Here is a 20,559-nt window from a genome sequence, read left to right as displayed (position 1 = left end):
GAGCTGGACCAGAGTGATGCAATGAAACTATGTACAGCAGTCTTTTTCCTCGTGGCAATGAAAGCAGTTATTCCGTTAGGGAAAATATGGCCAGGACTTAATTTGAACTTTTTCTTTGGATTTTTATCCTGAAATTGGGCTGTGTAGCCCTCCCATTGAATCTATAAACTGTTCAATATCCTTTTTAATAAAGTCCATTTCTGCTTAACTGTGGCTAGAGTTGCTGGAAACTGAATTCCAACTAATATAGCATTTATTGAGGTAGTTGCCAATGTTTTATAAGGTCCTTTAAAATTTGGTTGTAAAAGTCAAACAGGGAATTTCAGGCATGTTTATATTTTAAAATATTTTCAACATTTTTTCTGAATAGTTCTAAATTTATAAAACAAAAGTTGTCAAGTAGTAATACAGAGTTCCCATATCCTTGTCACTCCAGTTCCCCAATTAACATTAGATATTAGTATCTTTGTCATTAATGGTCCATACACAGTTTCCTCTATTTTTTTTTATTTATTTGACAGGTAGAGTTACAGACAGTGAGAGAGACAGAGAGAAAGGTCTTCCTTCCATTGGTTCACTCCCCAAATGGCCGGCACTGCTGGAGCTACGCCAGTCTGAAGCCAGGAGCCAAGTGCTTCCTCCTGGTCTCCCATATGGGTGCAGAGGCCCAAGCACTTGGGCCATCCTCCACTGCCTTCCCAGGCCATAGCAGAGAGCTGGGCTGGAAGAGGAGCAACCGGGAGTAGAACCTGGCGCCCATATGGGATGCCAGCACCTCAGGTGGAGGATTAACCTAATGCGCCACAGTGCCAGTCCTGTGTTTCCTCTATTTTTTTATACGATTTTGTTTATTTGAGAGGTAGAGTTAGAAAGAGAGAGAGAGTGAAAGGTCTTCCATCTGCTAGTTCACTCCCCAAAATAGCTACAGTGTCCAGAGCTGGTCTGATCTGAAGCCAGGATTTCTTCCATGTCTCCCATGCCAGTGCAGGGGCACAAGCATTTAGGCCATCTTCCACTGCTTTTCCAGGCCATAAGGAGAGAGCTGGAGTGGAAGAAAAGCAGCTGAGACACAAACTAGTGCCCATATGGAATGCCAGCACCACGGGTGGAGGCTTAGCTCCTTTATGCCACAGTGCCAGCCCCTCCTGTGTTTTTTTTTTTCCTACAAATCCCTTTATCCACCCCTCCCCCCCAATTCTCAGCTTCAATTAATGAACATTCTGTGTTGAAGTAGAGTTTTTTTTTTTTTTTAATTTTAGCTCCTGCGTATAAGCAATATATGGTATTTGTCTTTCTGTGGCTTGCTTACTCACTTGCTTTAAGATAGATAGATAGATAGATTTATTTGAAAGTCAGAGTTGCAGAGAGAGAGAAAGCGGCAGAGAGGGGGTGGGGGAGAGATCTTTCATCCGCCAGTCCAAAGCCAGGAGCTTCTTCTGGGTCTCCCATGAGGCTGCAGGGGTCCAAGCACGTGGGCCATGTAGAGAGCTGCATTGGAAGAAGAGCAGCCAAGACTCAAAACTGGCACCTATATAGGATACTGGCACTGCAGGTGGCTGCTTTACCTGCTATGCCACAGCATCAGCCCCTGGCTTATTTCACTCAACATCATGTCCCATTCATTTTTTTGCAAATGACAGAATTTCATTCTTTTTTAAATGGCTGGATAATATTCCATTTGTGTGTGTGTGCATGCATATACATACCACAGTTTCTTCATTCATCTGGTGATGGACACATTGGTTAATTCCGTATTTTGGTGATTGTGAACAGTGTTTCTGTAAACCTAGTGGAGCAGGTATCTCTGATTCAAGGAGTTCATATATTTTGGGCATATACCTAGTAGGATTGTTGGATTATATGGCAATTCCATTTTCAGTTTAAAAAAAAAATCTCCATAATATTAAGCAAAGTACATTCATTAGCATGACTACTTCTAGGAGTTGCAGGTTGAGGATCATCAGGATGATATAAAGGAAATACAAACTATGCAGGAACACTTCATTAATTCAAATGAAATGGGAGAAAAATTTGTCCATATCACCATAAAAATGCCAATTTTAAAAGCAGTGGAATTTTGTTACTTTTTTTTTTTTTGACAGGCAGAGTGGACAGTGAGAGAGAGAGTCAGAGAGAAAGGTCTTCCTTTGCCGTTGGTTCACCCTCCAATGGCCGCCGCGGCCGGCGCACTGCAGCTGGCGCGCCGCGCTGATCCGATGGCAGGAGCCAGGTGCTTCTCCTGGTCTCCCATGGGGTGCAGGGCCCAAGCACTTGGGCCATCCTCCACTGCCCTCCCTGGCCACAGCAGAGAGCTGGCCTGGAAGAGGGGCAACCGGGACAGAATCCGGCGCCCCAACCGGGACAGAATCCTGTGTGCCGGCGCCACAAGGCGGAGGATTAGACTAGTGAGCCGCGGTGCTGGCTGGAAGTTTGTTACTTCTATCAGAGCAAGTTCTGCATCTAAATACCATCAAAGCATTTCTAGAAATGCTTGATATCTGTCAGAAATTACTAGAAGACTGCTAACCTAGACCATATTGTTTCTATTGTTGTTGGAAGGGACCTGTATTATTTAGTGTTCTTTCTGTTTCAAGCAACAAAAACTCAGGTCATATTGGTTTAAATGTAATATGGGAATGTATTGACAAACTGAGTTTTTCTGGCTTCAGCGATTGCTACAGCCCAAACTCAGTCTACCTCTCTATTGCTTAGATCAGGCTTTCTGCCATTGGTTCCATTCATGGTAAAGCCCTCCCCTACTACGGGAAAGCTGACTGCAAGAGTTCTGGGCTGACGTCATATCCTCTCATCAATATTACAAAGAAAATAATTTCTCTTTCCCAACAGTTTCTTTAAAAAGTATTAGGTCTGATTCAGATTTTTGCAACATGGGCCATGTACTGATTTTCTTAGCCACTGAATTCCTGTACCAGGGTCACATGCCCATGGCTGCTCTCTGAATGATTTCAGCTCTGCCAAACCTCATAGAAGTGGGGTGAGGTGGATCATCAAAGAACAGTGGCAAGCTATTAAAAGAAGAAAGATGCATGGGTTGCTGGTATGTGGGAAATAACAGCTATTTCACTAAAAGACCTTAATTTCCCAGCATTCCCTTGTGCATCAGAATACCTCTATGACAGTACTTACTGATCACTTCTGAGCTTCTCTTACTAGGTAGCCTGTTTTGTTGATGTGTGTTCAAGTTCTTTCTTATGTTGAATTAAAATTTACCTCCTTGCATTTTAGAAACATATCCAGCTGTGTGCTCTGTTTGGAGTTGGCTTTCCGTCCCTTCCCACTTAAAATTGATGCTTCTTCAAGTATTTGGGGTCAGATACCATGCAAATCATGTTTTCCACCTAGAATTTGTGTTTTTCCAGTCATTTCTCAAATGAAATATTTTCCAGAACCACCTTTTCTCAAGGCATTTTCTTGTCTATTTGCTTTTACTAGAGAACCATAAAATATATTTGTATAAAAGAATATCATTGAAAAATAAATAGAACCACAAAGCAGCAAGATTATACCATGGGATATACACAGTCTTTTTTTTTTTTTTTTTATTAACTGTGATTCGTCTTCCTACAAACAGTTCAGTTTGTTTCTAACACCAAACTTTTGCTTCGGAGGTAAAAAAGATGCAATAGCTGCTTTATATTTTCTCATAAATAAGTGATCATAGAATGATTTTCCTAGGCTGACTCAAATTATGCCTCTTGGGCTACTGAAATTACTAATGCTGCCTCCTTACATTTTAAAAACCTTACTTTGCTCACGCTAGAATTGAACTACTATCCACGTGAATGTGTTCATGGCTTGAAATAAATTAACGCAAGTCTTGGATTTGTGTACATCACATGCAGCAAAGCCTATAATCTGTTTGGTGTTTGGATGTCACTCAGGTGAAATATGTTGACTGAGCTGGGGAGTTTCCATGTTGGACAAGTATGTATTTTTGGCTGGTTGATGCTATGTAATAATACTTCAGACCCTTATCTATATATTCCATTTATTCTGAGTACAGAATGATATTTGTGACATTACCAATTGGGATGAGTCCCAGGGGAAGGAAGATTATAAAGCCGCAATAAATACACACAAACATCTTGTGCCGGAAGGGATTGTTTTATTAACACATTGTTACTCTTTTGATCATATCATTGCTTTTGGTTCATTTACATTTTGCATAGTTACTGAGATTTTGGTTTATGTCTGCTAGTTTACTATTTGCTTTCTATCTATGCTTTTCTGTGTTTATCTTTCCTTTCTGTTTTCTTTTAGATTGACATTCTGTGGTTTTCAATCTTCTAGTAGCTGTGATCTACATTCTTTTACTACTCTTTTGGTAGAGTCATTAAAATTGCAACATATGCATCCTTGACTTTAACATCAGTGAGCACTGCTGTCACTTCCTGGATGATACAAAGAACTTAAGGCTGCATTTAATGCTTTCTAATTTATAGTTTATGTTATGTAATAATTATTACATAAACTCACTATTGAATATGGTCAAGCCATTGCAGCGATCAATTTGGATTTGATCTAATATATATCATCTCTGATACTCTGCATTTCTTTCTGTATCTTTTAAGCTCCACCTGGCAACATTTTCCTTGAAGGGTTGGTTTGAATTAGCTGGTCCATCATTTCTGGAAGCAGAAGTCTCTGCACAATGGCTTAGCTTCATAAATCCCTTTGCTTACTTGTACTCATGGTTCTGCTGCCCTCCTACAGTTCTGACATACACACATACAGAGAAATGTACAAAGGCCAAAATATTCAAATGGAACTTTTGTCACTTTCTGAAGATGATAATTAGTCTAAGTGAAATGAAATGTGCAGTATAAAGTACAGATAATGTTTCCCAGATGCCCAAATGTTTCCTAACCACACTGATGGGTTACTCAACTTTCACATTGAAATCTTAGGGTAGAATCTAGAACTGAGCACAGTACTTCTTCCTACAATTAAGTGAGATATCTGGGTTCTTAGTCTCATTTCTGAACATGTCTTTATTCAGCATTCCAAAATATTATTTTACCTTTTCATTTTTTTTAATTTTTATTTTTATTTTTTGACAGGCAGAGTGGACAGTGAGAGAGAGAGACAGAGAGAAAGGTCTTCCTTTTGCCGTTGGTTCACCCTCCAATGGCCGCCGCGGCCAGCGCGCTGCAGCCGGCGCACCGCGCTGATCCGATGGCAGGAGCCAGGAGCCAGGAGCCAGGTGCTTTTCCTGGTCTCCCATGGGGTGCAGGGCCCAAGCACCTGGGCCATCCTCCACTGCACTCCCTGGCCACAACAGAGCTGGCCTGGAAGAGGGGCAACCGGGACAGAATCCGGCGCCCCAACCGGGACTAGAACCCGGTGTGCTGGCGCCACTAGGTGGAGGATTAGCCTAGTGAGCCGCGGCGCCGGCTACCTTTTCATTTATTATATTCATGTTTGACTGCTGTCAACCTGACAGCTAACTAAATTCCTCAGGTCTTTTTCACAAATCTTCTGACATTTGATGTATCCCACAGGTATACAGGGGCACTGGGTTATGACTACTTGAGAGAGTACATTGCGATTAACTTTGTATTCCTAGAGCTTTTAGCAGTTCTAAGTACACAATAGACATTTAATTATGTTTATTGATTAAGAGGGAAAGTACATTCAATTATTTTGCTTTAAGGTTAAACACAAAACAATTTGTTCTCTAAGAGTATTAGTATAATTGGTAGATTCATGCTTACTCATGATATGTTTCAGTGCTTTCCAGCAGCTCTTTAAATATTTTCAAAAATAGCCCTAATATTTTGTGGACAGTGTAATTGATAGTAGAAAATGGCTAATTGAGTGAAATTTAACGGCAAAAAGTCACAGAACAGAACATTTACATGCCCAGAAAACACTAGTATAGATACTATTTTTAAAAATTGGAAGAATCATATCTTCAAAAATAAGTCCTACATATAAAGATGATTTTGATAAAGTAGATAATGAATAGCATGAATTAAACCAATTGGGCCTTAGATATCTCTGGATGCCATTTAATGAATGTTGTGCCTAAGTGTAAAATAAGCAAAACATTTTGTAACTATGTAAAATACTTAGAGAAAGTAGCAATCTAGACCCACAGAATTTTAACTCAAAAAGGTGAGCGAGACAACTTAGTTCAAACCATTCCTTTGACATAGGAGAAAAGTTGGACCAAAAAGGATAAACTTCTTGCCCAGGGTCACATAGTTGTTAGCAGACACAGATAATGAACACAGGTTTTAGTTAGGAAGTACATGGTTTCTTACTTTTGGTTAATGAGTTATTGTTTTTGTTTATCTTGATAGAGCTCATCAGAAAACTTTTTAAAATCTTTTTTATTTTGTTTTTAAAGAAGAAATCTTTATCAATTGATTTCCAATAATCTTATTTTCCTGGTTAGCTACAGGAGTTTACTAAACATAAAGGGGCCATATTCCAAGCGAGGTATTTCGTTATGCTAGTTGTAGAAGAAAGGCAGATTGAGTGAGCTCTTCATAGGGTTACCAGATAATTTATCATCCAAACTGAAATATTTTTGAGAGTGAGAGGGTGCTATCAATAATTATGCTGGCAGGACAGATGTAAACCAGGACTGCTCCAGGAAAACAAGGATGTATAGTCACCCTAGACAAATGTATCCTTGTTTTGTAGTTGTTTTCTGTTAGGGAGCTGGGGGCAAGAATTCTGACAATGCAAGTTGGGGGAGGGGAACTTGTTTTTGCTGTATGAAGTATGCACCTTAAATAATAAACAAGTTTCATGATTTGGATTTAGCCCAAGCAAGTTAAGCATCTAGAAATTACACATTCAGAAATTATATGTCTACTATATCATTTGGGGGCATCAAGAGTAGTGACTATAACATGAATCAGATCTCAAATGGCTTGGAGAAAGTACAGGTTGTTTTGGACACCTCAACCTTTCTCTAGTCCCATTACTAATCATGAAAGCAATGCAAATGTTTTTGTTTTCTTTTTGACTTGAGTCACATTCCTTTGTGGGGTGATGCAAGGGTTTTTACCCAAGCATGGAATAGTAATGAGCAATTTGAAAGATTCAGTTCTAAAACTTTGCCTTTGGTCACACACAGCCAGAACTTAGGATCTGAGAACACTGGACCATTTTATGTGTAGGGTTTAATTGTACACCTGTTTACTTTTGGCATATTTTCTGAGAGGTTAAACTGGAATAACAAAGAATAGGCTATGGTCCACTTGTCCAAGAAAAAAAAGTTAAGGCACATAAAACTTGTAGTATTTTTCCTATCACACTGGGGGATACGTGCTTGGGCACCAGAGCTCTACTAACAGCTGAGGCCTCCTGACTTGTGCTTGGAGCCAGTAGTCCCCATCTTGGATGCATATTAGAATCATCTGGGAGGACTTTCAGAAATCCTGATGCTCAGGCCAAGCCTCAGATTAATTAAACTATCAACTCTGGAGAGGGAGGGTTTGGGGAAGAAATCCAGACTCTGGTGTTTCAGAACACTGTAGATAATTCTAACAAACAGGCATGGCTGAGATCTATTATTGTAGGCTCAACTTCATTCTCATCTATGGATTCATTTAAGGGTTGATTTGAGGAGTTCTAGTCTAGTATTCAGGATGTCTGAAATAGTCAAAATACAGTTACAAAGCTAGTAACTGAGTTTAAGAGTTGCAGGCTAACATAAGATAACAAGGGATAATTAGATTTAGATTTAGGTAGGCTTTTTAAACCAGGATCAAGAATTTAAATTTTTTTAACTTTTATTTAATAAATATAAATTTCCAAAGTACAGCTTTTGGATTACAGTGGCTTTTCCCCCCTATAACTTCCCTCTAACCCGCAACCCTCCCGTCTCCCACTCCCTCTCCCATCCCAAAGAATTTAAATTAACTATATTGTCTTAGACAAGCTACATATATGCCCAGAGCTTCAGCTTCCTGATCTGTTAAGTGGACCAACAGTCCTTGTTGCTAGACTGTACTGTTGCTTGTTGCTTGCCTTGTAAATGAAACTAAATGCCCTTTCCCATTTTACTGGTTTTGGAATGTTCTATTTCTAGAAGTATTGGAATCCCTATCCTGATGATTTTATATTCTAGGACTTGGCCTTTGTCTCATTCTTGTGAATCTTTCTCCATGACTATAATCTCCCTTGACACCTGTCCCATGGTTGAGATCCTGCTGCCTAATGACAGATTTCCCTTGTTTTATCTTTCCATGAACATGTGCATTTTGTTGCCATCCCTTCTGGATTCTTTGTTGCTGGACTCCTGCACATGGCTACTGGTGTGCTCCATAACACTTTTCTGGATATCACTGACACTTGTTTCCTTAAGCACGAAGATTGTTCACCAAGTTAGATTAGCCTAACTGGAGTTTTCCCTCTATTATCTCTAGTTGGTCTAACACCCAAATTTTGTGTCAACCCTAGGGAAAGTATTCAGTTTATCCATTCAACCAGAGATCATTGAGTATTTACCAAACTCAAGCCCATTGGCTCTGCATACAGAAAATTCACAGTAGAGGAAAATGGAGAACAATGTAGGTGATAAATGCAGTTGACAGAGACTTTTCCAGCCCTTGACCATCTCTGTACCTCCTTTTCTTGTCAAAGTTTATACTTCTGTATTTATTTGTTAGAACATGGGATCCTTGTTAAAGAAAAATAATTTCAATGTTGGATACTTGTATTTTGCTCATTGGTAATTAATATTGTTTTGATAATTTCTCAAGGTTCATTTCCTATTCTTTAGCATACAGCAGGCATACTCTGAAGTCTGTTTTGGGATCATTTGTTGTCTACAGAGTGAATTCTCTGCTTTTCCTCAGGAATGATTTGTGGTATCCTCTGACTCTCTACAGGTGAACCGATGTAGCTCCATCTGTCAATTCCTGTAAAGCTGCAGAGGTATGTGGGCCAACCCCTCTCAGGGGAAAAGAGAGTTTGGTGGCCATCCCAGCTATCTACATCAAGGAGCACCCAGCAAGAATATTATCCCCATAGCCTTCTTCCTGCCCCAGAGACTGTGCTTATCATTCCTGGCTCCCCTTACTGCCTTTCTAATGATCTTTCCCTGTTTTCTGTGACTGCAGCTCCTTTTTATTACCTACCAAAGGGAGGGACTAGGCTCCCACAGGCAATTGAGAAGTTGTATATGGCCCTGGGGGTGGTGGCGATGATGATGATGATGATGGTGAAGGTGATGGTGATGGTGATGAATATAATGGTGGCTTTAGCACTTTACACAATTCAGAAGTAATTTGCTGACTCCTGGACACTCTACTTCTAGTCAATTAAAGTTGTCTGATTTGCTTTGTGGTGGTCAGGGCTGGTTTAAGAAAAATTACAAAGAAGGAAAAGGCATGATTTAGTTGATCTCTCTCTAGAGTCATGCATCTGGGCTCCCTGTATTGGTTTCCTAGGGTGCCCTCTGCTGGGCCCCAACCAGGTCATCTGATTCTTCGTAATAGCCTATGATGTTTCAACTCTTGTAATGAAAACTTACCATTTTTGACCATACCACCAAAAGCCTAGTATTTGCTTTCCAGTCTGAAAACTATTCCATGTCAATGTGATTTTGCACAAATGGAAAAACCCAACACCTCTTCCCCAAGTCATCTAAGTGTACATTTCCACAGTGACTTTTTGGGGATAGTACTTCTACTTAATGTTTAACTCATAGGTGACTGATGGTGGGAATAGAGGTCAGGAGTACAGAGAAGGCTATTCTGAGAAATCAAAAGGGAAAATATTTTCCACAAGGCAGGACCTATGGCTCCCTTCAAATTACAGTGTGTGGGCAGCTGTCTACTCTAGGTATCTGTCTATATGGCCAACCCCATGGAGGTAATTTTCACCCTGCCAGCCAGAAAAGAATGAACATCATTGTTTACTTTTAAGTTTAATGAAGAATGCCTTGAGCTCTTTGGATGGTATGACTATTATCTAAATTCTAATAACAAGCAACTGTGTGCCATTGTTTTATAGATTAGTTTATCCATAAAGATGTGGATGGATGTACAATCATTGGCATGACTTCCACTGCCCTATGTACTTTCTTGTCTACCAGAATCAATTGGGCAATCCCTGTCTGTGAGCACATTTCCCAAGAACTGGCTAGAGCCAGTCTTCTTAAGAGGAACATATTATGAAACCAGCTCCAGAGGATATTTACTTTGTTGAAGATCTACTGAAAGATATACCTACTTGAAAATGAGATTGCTTTCTGTGGGATCCCACCTGGCCCCTTAAAAATCAGAGACTGTTGGGGCTCCATTAGAATTAGAAGGGGTTGGCCTGCTGGGTCTGACCTGCATTTTTGTGTAATCTTTTCTCATTGTTAAATCTGGTATCTGCATAGCTGTTGAAAGTGTGTTTTTCAAGATTAGCTGAACTGATAACCTATTATCAAGTTAACAGTGTGCCCAACATTGGGCACTTGAAAGACATAGCTCAAGTTTTTTGAAAGTTTCCCTTCTTTCTTAAAATTGATTATGAATTTTGTATTCTTCGTATACATATTTGAGTTAAGATAAAAATAAGTATTTAAGTTGCTTTCCAGTTATTACATCTCTCCTATCCAAATCTTCAGTTAAATAAATGCTCTGTTGACAAACATAATCTTTATCTTATAGTTCTTGTGCATGCACAGGGATATGTGCTTCCAAACTGGAGAAGCACAAGTGATTCAGTCAGAGAAACGTCTGTCTTAATGATACATCCATAGGTAAGGAGATCTTGAGTGAACTTTGTTGTAGATGACTATCACAGGAGAGCAGTGGCATTTGATGAAATCTGCTGTGTAGTTGTAATGAGATAGTGATGCTAGGATTATCTAGATAGAGCTAGAAACAAAGGGAAAATAAGATCAAAACATGGAGTACTCAAAATAGATGTGGAAGAGGAAGAAATGTGGATGGAGATAATGAAGATTTATTGATTTTCTATATATAAACCTATAGTAATCACGAATACAAAAAGTAAATGGTTAGCATACAAAGAGAGAAAATCTGTATATGAATTTTCGCGCCATATCATCTTTTTGTTCCTTTCCGGAATTTAAAGTGGATATCCTTTTGATCTTGAAAATATTAATTACTTTTTAATCACAGGTGTTTTATATTATATAGAATATACTTATTTCAGAAATTATTAAAAGATCATTTGAAACTCAGTAAGTTTTCCAATAGAAAGTCTTATCCCGGCGCCACGGCTCACTAGGCTAATCCTCCGCCTGTTGCGCCGGCACCCCAGGTTCTAGTCCTGGTTGGGGTGCCAGATTCTGTCCCGGTTGCTCCTCTTCCAATCCAGCTCCCTGCTGTGGCCTGGGAAGGCAGTGGAGGATGGCCTAGGTCCTTGGGCCCTGCACCTGCATGGGAGACCAGGAGGAAGTACCTGGCTCCTGGCTTTGGATCAGCGCAGCACGCTGGCCATAGCAGCCATTTTGGGGGTGAACCAAGGGAAGGAAGACCTTTAAGAAAAAAAAAGAACAAAAGAAAAAAAAAAGAAAAGAAAGTCTTCTTAACACTGAGTTTTCAAACTAGTCAAAAAGTCTATTTAACATATAAGATATCTCCTGAGTGGGATACACAGCAGACTCATAGAATGGCAGATGCCCTAAAAAGCACTCAGGCCTCAGAACCAGCCCTTAAGGCATTCGGATCTGGCTAAAAAGCCCATGAGAGTTTCAAAGGCATGGAAATACTGTGGCAAGAAAAAAAAATGACCTAAATGAAAGGTCTCTGTGAGTGAGATGCCAGTGGAAAGAATGGGCCATCAAAGAAGGAGGTACCTTTCTCTGAAGGGAGGAAAGAACTTCCACTTTGACCATGGCCTTGTTTAAATAAGATCGGAGTTTGTGAACTCAAGAGGCTTCTATGGCCTTGGCAGCTCATGACAAGAGTCTTGGGTGATGACTAACGTCATAAATAAGAGTGTCAATTGTTAAATCAACAATGGGAGTCACTGTGCACCTACTCCCCATGTAGGATCTCTGTCATTAATGTGTTGTACTATGCGAATTAACGGTAAAACTAGTACTCAAACAATATACTTTGTGTGTCTCTGTGGGTGCAGTCTGTTGCAATCTTCACTTAGTATTACCAAGTAGATCTTCTGTATATAAAGATAATTGAAAATGAATCTTGATGAAGAATGGGATGGGAGAGGGAGTGGGAGATGGGATGGTTGCAGGTGGGAGGGAGGTTATGGGGGGGAAAGCCTGTATAATCCAAAAGTTGTACTTTCAAAATTTATATTTATTAAATGAAAGTTTTTTTTTTAAAAAGGTATCTCTTGGAAGTGTTCTGGGTTAAGAGCCTAGGTGTCTGTGTTTTTTCATAAAACATACTTGGATGCAAGTGATCTGAACAACTATGAACAACACTACATATTTTAAGAAGTTTAAGACTCTTATGTTAAGGGCTAGAGACCAAGGGCACTGCTAAGAGGTTAGGACTGGTTTTCCAAGGGATGTAGAAATACATTAGGTTGCTTTTTAGCTCATAGTTCCCCTGTCTGCTCCATGGTACCTCTCCCCAATAAGAGTAGCTACCTTGGCAATGAGATAAAACTCACCAGAATCAGTGGAGCTGTAGGTAGACTGCTGACCTAAACTAGGTTAAGCAAATATTTTAACTTGACAGTTTGCAACTGGGGATAGGTACACCAGTTAACCACTGCTCATTGTTCTAAACAAAGAACTTCCCCTTAGCTACAGGAAGCCAGGCCTGTTGGGTGAGTGGACAAGCAGAGGGCAGCATGCACAGAAAAAGAGTGAACAGCACACAGAAGAAATGAGGAATCCTGGGTTTTGGGTGGGGAGAGAGAAATGGAGAAAGACAATGAGAAAAGCAGAGAGAGAATTTCCCTGGAGCTGTGAGTCTGCTGCTGCAGAGGTCAGCCCCTCCTGTGGTCTGCATGTGCTTTCTGTGAGCTGTTTTTACAGCCATCCAATAAATTCTTCTTTCTCACTCAAGCTACTTGGAATGTTGTTCCTGGGTGAGCGAACTTCCAAGAGTTTAGGAAAAGCAAAGACATAATGGATGCATCCTATTCTGTCTGCTGTCTCTGCCCTCAGTCTTTCTCCTTTCCCCTTTCTCGTTCCTCCCACTTGAGCTACCCCAACCCATCATTGGTGGGGAAATGAGAATGAGGTTTTATTTATCTTCAACTACCTGATTGTCCTCCTTTTTCCATTTTCAACTCCTTCCTCACTGCCATCCAGAGAGGAAGAGAATGCTTTCCTTTCTCATCCCTGCTGTCCTGGCCAGGACCATCTCTGCCCAAACAAAGGGGAGTGGCCAAGACCCAGAGGAGAGGAGGGAAGGACAGCCCCAGGGCCACGTGGGCACAAAGAAGAAAGTGCGTGCTTACCTTGAAATTTCACATGAGGAGTAAAATAACCCACTTGTGAGTACACTGAATGTTGAAAAGCAGCTCAGGTTGGCTTGACAGCATTTATTTGTAGCAAATAGAAAGGGTTATTACTCCCTTTGACACTTCACTGTAATGTTTCATTTGTGAAGTCTTCTCTGGTTAGATCAGCTTCAGTTGTGCTAACTGGACCTGTAAAAATGAGATACTTGGGTGAGTGGTGTGTGACTCAGCAGGTTAAGCCCCTGCTTAGGCAGCCCGCAACTTCTGAGAGTCTTGGATCAAGTCCTGCCTCTGCCTCTGCTTTGAATCCAGCTTCCTGCTAACAAGCTCAGGAAACAGTGGATGACTGCTCAAGTTCTTAAGTCTCTATCATCCATGTGAGAGACTCAGATGGAGTTCTTGGCTCCTGGCTTCAGTCTTTCCCAGCTCTGGCTCTTGAGGGCATTTTGAGAGGGAACCAGCAATGGGAGATCTGTCTTTCTCCCTTTCACAAAATTTTTAAAAGATGAAAAATATTTTAAAAATGAAATACTTAGGGTAGGTGGTTAGCCTAGAAGTTAAGACTCTGTTTAGGATACCTGCATCCCACATCAGATTACATGGGTTTCATACATTGCTCTAGCTCCTGACTCCAGTTTTATGTTAACCCACAACCTGGGAGGCAGCAGTGATGGCACAAGTGCTTGGGTTCCAGTCACCTTGTTGAGAGCCTGCATTGTGTTGGGAGAGTGGATTGAGTTTTCTGTCTCTCTGTATCAAATAAATTAATCAATAAGGTGCTTTTCACTGAATTGAAAGAATTGCAGGTGTGGAATAAAGAGCTAGATTAGTTGTTAACTTGAACGATAGTAGGCCAACCATCAGAGTCACATCTTTGTATCATTGTATCATGGAAATCTCTGCCATGTCAAGTGAGGTGAGCTAAAACTGCTCTGAGATTTGTGTTATTTTTACAAACATGTAGACTGAGCCATGCTAAATGTACCTGATCAAGGCCAGGCTGACACTGCATTTGCTTTCAAGGATCTTTGGTGGGTTTCCCTTCTTGTGTTTGTGCAAAGATGGGAGAGATGTGACTGAAGATGAATTAGCAGAAGAAAACTTCCCCCAGTCCAGCTGCTCATTTGATTAGTAAGAAGGGTTTTAATAACTCTGGCTCTAAATTTCTTATCTTCTATAGAATGTAAAATCTTTCCTTTTTATTTATTTGAAAGGCAGAGCGACAGAGATCGAGGGAGACAGAGAACATCCATTTACTAGTTTATCTCCCATAGGCCCCCAACTGTTGAGGCTGTATCAGGCTGAAGACAGGAGCCCAGAACTCAATCTGAGTCTGTTTTCTGGGTGGCAGGGACCCAAGTTCTTGAGCCATCATCTGCTGCCTCACAAGGTGTGCATTAGCAGGAAGCTGGAATTGGGGGCAGAGCTAGGACTTGAACCCAGGCACTCTAGTCAGGGATACAGGTATCCCAAGCAGCATCCTACCCACTGTGCCAGACACCTGCATCATGTGAAATCCTTTCTGCAAACAGAGCTGTACCTTAGACTTAGATGAAAGTGGAGTGTCCAGATGGGGTTGGACTTGGGGTTTGCTGATGGCACCTGAATACCTTTCCTCTAGCTCCCCTTCCTGATGCCCCTACCCACATGTGCCACCTCTAGAATCTCCCATGAAGTCTTGCTGAGATCTCTTGGAAATGCCTGCCTGGACTGACTAATCTGCATGGTCACATCAAGTTCATCAATACCATAATTCTGTAAAGTTTTTCATGAAAACTCCGCAGGAGAAACTATATCATATGCTCCAGTTAGTGTTTCTGAAGGTTCTCTGATAACTGAGACATTTGTGATCCAAGGGACAGTTGGTGTGGAAATCAGCTGTGAATTGTTGGCATCACTTTGAGTATGTGTCTGTGTGTCACGAGAAGGCCCCTTGGGTACTGCAGGTCTCTTTGTACTTTGATGGAACTTCAGGAAAAGTGAATGGATCAAAAACTGTTAAAACCTTTTTTTTTTTTTTTTGGTCAAAGCAAAGTACTCTAACTTGCTGCACAAATATGGCACTTCCAAGAGCTCAGGATCAGTCTAGTCCATTCTTGGTCCTGCTGCTGCTGTTAAGTGGGGCCTTGTACATGGTGTCCTCCATCACATCACTCCACTTCAAACAGCACAGGGTTTGGGGCAGAACTCTGCCCTGTAACAGAAAAATCTCATCTGGATAGGGAGACTCTGTTAAAGCTTTATTCAAAGTATGGAGGAATAGAGAGGCTAATGCACTTGAACCTCGTAAATCCTGTTGTAGCTTGAATTGTGTCCCTCAAAAAATCATTTGTTGGGCAGCTGGTGTTGTAGAAGAGTGGATTAAACTGCTGGCTATAGCACCAACATGCCATATCAAAGACCCGGTTCCAGTCTTTTCTTTTCCACTTCTGATATAGCACCTTGTTAATGCTCCTGGGAAAAAGCTGGGTAAGATGGCATGAGTGCTTGGACCCCTGCACCCATATGGGAGACCTGAATGGAGTTTCAGGCTTCTGGCTTCAGCTTGGCCTCACTCTAGCCATTGCAGCCATTTGGGAAGTGAACTAGTGGATGGAAGATCTTTCTTTCTCTGTCTTTCCCTTTACTCTGCCTTTCAAATAAAGAAATAAATCACTTTAAAAATTCATATGTTGCAGATAGGTGTTTGGCCTAGTGGTTACCATGCTTGTTAGGATGTCTGTTTTCCATATCGGAGTATCTGGGTTCAGGTCCTGGCTCCTGACTCCAGCTTCATGCTCAAGCAGACATTGGGAGGCGGTGGGGCTATGGTCCAATAATTGGGTCTCTGCTGCCCATGTGAGAGACCCAGATTGAGTTCCCAGCTCCTGGTTTCAGCCTCCATCCAGTCCTAGCTGTTGGGGGCATGTGGGACAATAAATTAACAGATGGACACTCTCTTTCTGTCTCTCTGCATCTCAAAAAAGAAAAACCTGTTTAAATACTAATCTATAGTAGCTCAGGACATAACCTTGTTTAGAAATAGAGTTGTTGCAGGTACAGTTAGGGTGAGGTCATTCTGGAGCAGGGTGGCCCTGGTCCAGTGTGACAGAAGTCCTCATACAAGGGTCTGGACAGATATGCATGGAGGGAAGGTACTGTGGGAACATGAAGCCAGGGTGCTGGGGGTGCTGCAGAAGCCACAGCAAGATGGCCAGCATCCTTTCAGGAGCTGGGAGAGGGACATGGAACTAGCCTCTCCCTCACAGCCCTGTGGACATCTTAGCCCTGGACTTCTGCATCCAGATCTGTGGTCCAATAACTTCTTGTTTAAGGTACCACTTTATGGTCCTTCATTACAGTAGCCCTAGCAAACAGATACAACCACCATCATTAATTTTCTAGAGGAGTGATTCTTATGTGTCAGTCAGTTGAGCAGTATTTTCTGATTTCACTTATGGTATTACGTGTTGATAGTTACTACTGATTTTACATTTTCTCTTTAAGCAAATTTTTAAAAAGTTAATTGGGTATATAAAAAAGAGAGGACTTTTCCTTTAAGTGGACTTTCAATCTAAATGCTCTCAAAAACCCAAGGATAGGCATTTGGTCTAGTGGTTAAAATACTGGTCAGGACACCTATGTCCCATATTTGGTCTAGTGGTTAAAATCCTGGCCAGGACACCTGTGTCCCATATTGGAGTATCTGGATTCATCCCTGTTGTAGCTCCTGACTCCAGCCTTCTAGTAGAGTCCTTTGGTGGTAGTGTTGACGGCTCAAGTAATTGGGTTCCTGCCACCCACGTGGGAGACATGGATTGAGTTCCCAGCCAGGAGCCTAGTCCCATCTATTGCAGGTCTTTCGTGAATAAACTATCAGATAGGAGTTCTCTTTGTGTATCTTTCTCTACCTCTCAAATTAATTGTTTAAAAAACCACAGGGGGTCAGCTCTGTGGCTTAGCGAGTAAGGCTCCCTCATGCTGTGCTGGTATCCCATGTGGTCCCGGTTCATGACCTGGCTGCTCTACTTCTGATCTAGCTTTCTACCCATGAGAGTTTCGAAGGCATGGAAAGCCAAAGCACTGTGGTAAAAAAAAAATGACCTAAATGAAATATCTCTGTGAGTGAGATGCCAGTGGAAAGAACGGGCCATCAAAGAAGGAGGTACCTTTCTCTGAAGGGAGGAAAGAACTTCCACTTTGACCATGGCCTTGTTTAAATAAGATCGGAGTTTGTGAACTCAAGAGGCTTCTATGGCCTTGGCAGCTCATGACAAGAGTCTTGGGTGATTACTAACGTCATAAATAAGAGTGTCAATTGTTAAATCAACAATGGGAGTCACTGTGCACCTACTCCCCATGTAGGATCTCTGTCATTAATGTGTTGTACTATGCGAATTAACGGTAAAACTAGTACTCAAACAATATACTTTGTGTGTCTCTGTGGGTACAGTCTGTTGCAATCTTCACTTAGTATTACCAAGTAGATCTTCTGTATATAAAGATAATTGAAAATGAATCTTGATGAAGAATGGGATGGGAGAGGGAGTGGGAGATGGGATGGTTGCAGGTGGGAGGGAGGTTATGGGGGGGAAGCCTGTATAATCCAAAAGTTGTACTTTCAAAATTTATATTTATTAAATAAAAATTGAAAAACTGTCTGCTATCCTAGGAAAATAGGAGACATTTCCAGGGTTCCAAAGAGCCTCTGTGCCATCCACTTCTTCCTATCTTCCCTGCAGTTCATTATCTTTCACTGGAAAGTCTCATGTCCCCTGCACAGCTCTTTCTTCCTCTGAAGCATTCACCTAGTTGCAGCCAGAGTGGGTTTTTAAAGCAAACCTGATGATTAATTTCCTTTCTTCAATGCCTTCTATGATCTGCCATTGCATTAGAATAATGGCCAGTGTCTCATTGTGGCTCCTGCCTGTTCCTCTCTTGCAGCACAACTCCAGCTATGCTGGCTTTCTCTCTGGTTCTCCGCAGAGATTCCCTGGCCTGACTCCACACTGCTCTGCCTGCCCCAACTTTCAGTTAATTCCACTCATCTCTCAGAACTCTGCTCAATGCCACTTTACTTAGAGCCTTTCTTGAGTCCCCCAGGCCAGTGCTGTCTCCCTTGATTATGTTCTGTCATAGCTTTCTGCACTGATTCTTCCTTGCATTTGTCACAATGCCAACTCAGCAAATAATGCAGTGTTGGCTATTTCATATGTGCTTCTCTGTCTAAGTTTAAGCTCTAGGAAGGGAGGGACTGTTTTTGCCATGTTTTCTGCCTTGATTCCTGGACCAAGCATGGTACGAGTCACAGGTAACTAAAAATATGTAGAATGAAATATGTACATGTAATTTCTTTTTTATTTTCTTAACTTTTATTTAGTAAATATAAATTTCCAAAGTACAGTTAATGGATTACAATGGCTTCCCCCCATAACTTCCCTCCCACTCCCACCCCTCCCATCTCCCACACCCTCTCCCATTCCATTCACATTAAGATTCATTTTCAATTATCTTTATATACAGAAGATCAATTTTAGTATATATTAAGTAAAAATTTCATCAGTTTGCACCCACAGAGAACATAAAGAGTAAAATACTGTTTCAGTACTAGTTATAGCATTACATCTCAATGTACAGCACACTAAGGACAAAGATCCTACATGAGGAGTAAGTGCACAGTGACTCCTGTTGTTGACTTAACAATTTGACACTCTTGTTTGTGGCGTCAGTAATCCCTCTAGGCTCTAGTCATGAGTTGCCAAGCCTAGGGAAGCCTTTTGAGTTCACCAACTCCGATCTTATTCTGACAGGGTCATAGTCAAAGTAGAAGTTCTCTCCTCCCTTCAGAGAAAGATACCTCCTTCTTTGATGGCCCCATTCTTTCCACTGGGATCTCACTTGCAGAGATCTTTCATTTAGGTTTTTTTTTTTTTTTTTTTTTTTTTGCCAGTGTGTCTTGGCTTTCCATGCCTAAAATACTCTCATGGACTCTTCAGCCGGATCCGAATGCCTTAAGGGCTGATTCTGAGGCCAGAGAGCTGTTTAGGACATCTGCCATTCTATGGGTCTGCTGTGTATCCCACTTCCCATGTTGGATCGTTCTCTCCTTAATTCTATCAGTTAGTATTAGCAGACACTAGTCTTGTTTGTGTGATCCCTTTGACTCTTAGACCCATCAGTGTGATCAGTTGTGAACTGAAGTTGATCACTTGGACTAGTGAGATGGCATTGGTACATGCCACCTTGATGGGATTGTATTGGAATCCCCTGGCATGTTTCCAACTCCACCATTTGGGGCAAGTCTGATTGAGCATGTGCCGAACTGCACATCTCCTCCCTCTCTTATTCCCACTCTTATATTTAACAGGGATCACTTTTCAGTTAAATTTAAACACCTAAGAATAATTGTGTGTTAATTTAAAGAGTTCAACCAATTGTATTAACTAGAACAATAGCTACAAAAACAATCAAATACCTTGGAATAAACTTAACCAAGGACGTTAAAGATCTCTACAATGAAGATTACAAAATCTTAAAGAAAGAAATAGAAGAGGATACCAAAAAATGGAAAAATCTTCCATGCTCATGTATTGGAAGAATCAATATCATCAAAATGTCCATTCTCCCAAAAGCAATGTATAGATTCAGTGCAATGCCAATCAAAATACCAAAGACATTCTGAGATCTGGAAAAAATGATGCTGAAATTCATATAGAGACACAGGAGACCTCAAATAGCTAAAGCAATCTTGTACAACAAATACAAACTCGGAGGCATCACAATACCATATTTCAGGACATGCTACAGGGCAGTTGTTATCAAAACAGCATGGTACTGGTACAGAAACAGATGGATAGACCAATGGAACAGAATAAAAAAACCAGAAATCAATCCAAACATCTACAGTCAAATTACGCTTGATCAAGGAACTTTTTTTTTTTTTTTTGACAGGCAGAGTGGAGAGTGAGAGAGAGAGACAGAGAGAAAGGTCTTCCTTTTGGAGTTGGTTCACCCTCCAATGGCCGCCGCAGCCGGCGCACCACGCTGATCCGAAGGCAGGAGCCAGGTGCTTCTCCTGGTCTCCAGTGGGGTCCAGGGCCCAAGCACTTGGGCCATCCTCCACTTCACTCCCAGGCCATAGCAGAGAGCTGGCCTGGGAGGGGGGCAACTGAGACAGAATCCGGTGCCCCGACC

The 20,559-nt window shown here is 41.3% G+C and overlaps 1 long non-coding RNA gene across 11 annotated transcripts in view; it reads left to right on the top strand.

Annotated features, from left to right (window-relative positions):
• LOC103349546 (uncharacterized) overlaps positions 1 to 20,559 on the top strand; it is a 97,076-nt gene that overhangs the window by 63,605 nt on the left and 12,912 nt on the right. For 5 of the 11 annotated variants that reach the window (XR_016220493.1, XR_016220487.1, XR_016220486.1 and 2 more), the window contains one exon: positions 8,871 to 8,916. The exons of 3 other annotated variants lie outside the window; for them this stretch is intronic. This is a non-coding gene — a long non-coding RNA (uncharacterized LOC103349546). Of the gene's footprint in view, positions 1 to 8,837; positions 8,917 to 20,559 lie in introns of all 11 variants that reach the window. 3 more of the 11 variants (XR_016220489.1, XR_016220488.1, XR_007922548.3) reach the window with 1 other exon arrangement.

The sequence above is a fragment of the Oryctolagus cuniculus genome, chromosome 14 (genome assembly GCF_051225735.1).
Source record: "Oryctolagus cuniculus isolate XC-2025 breed Fujian yellow rabbit chromosome 14, ASM5122573v1, whole genome shotgun sequence".
NCBI classification, from domain to species: domain Eukaryota; kingdom Metazoa; phylum Chordata; class Mammalia; order Lagomorpha; family Leporidae; genus Oryctolagus; species Oryctolagus cuniculus.
The sequence above is the reverse complement of the archived record's forward strand: the minus strand, read 5'-3'. Positions and strand labels throughout refer to the sequence as shown.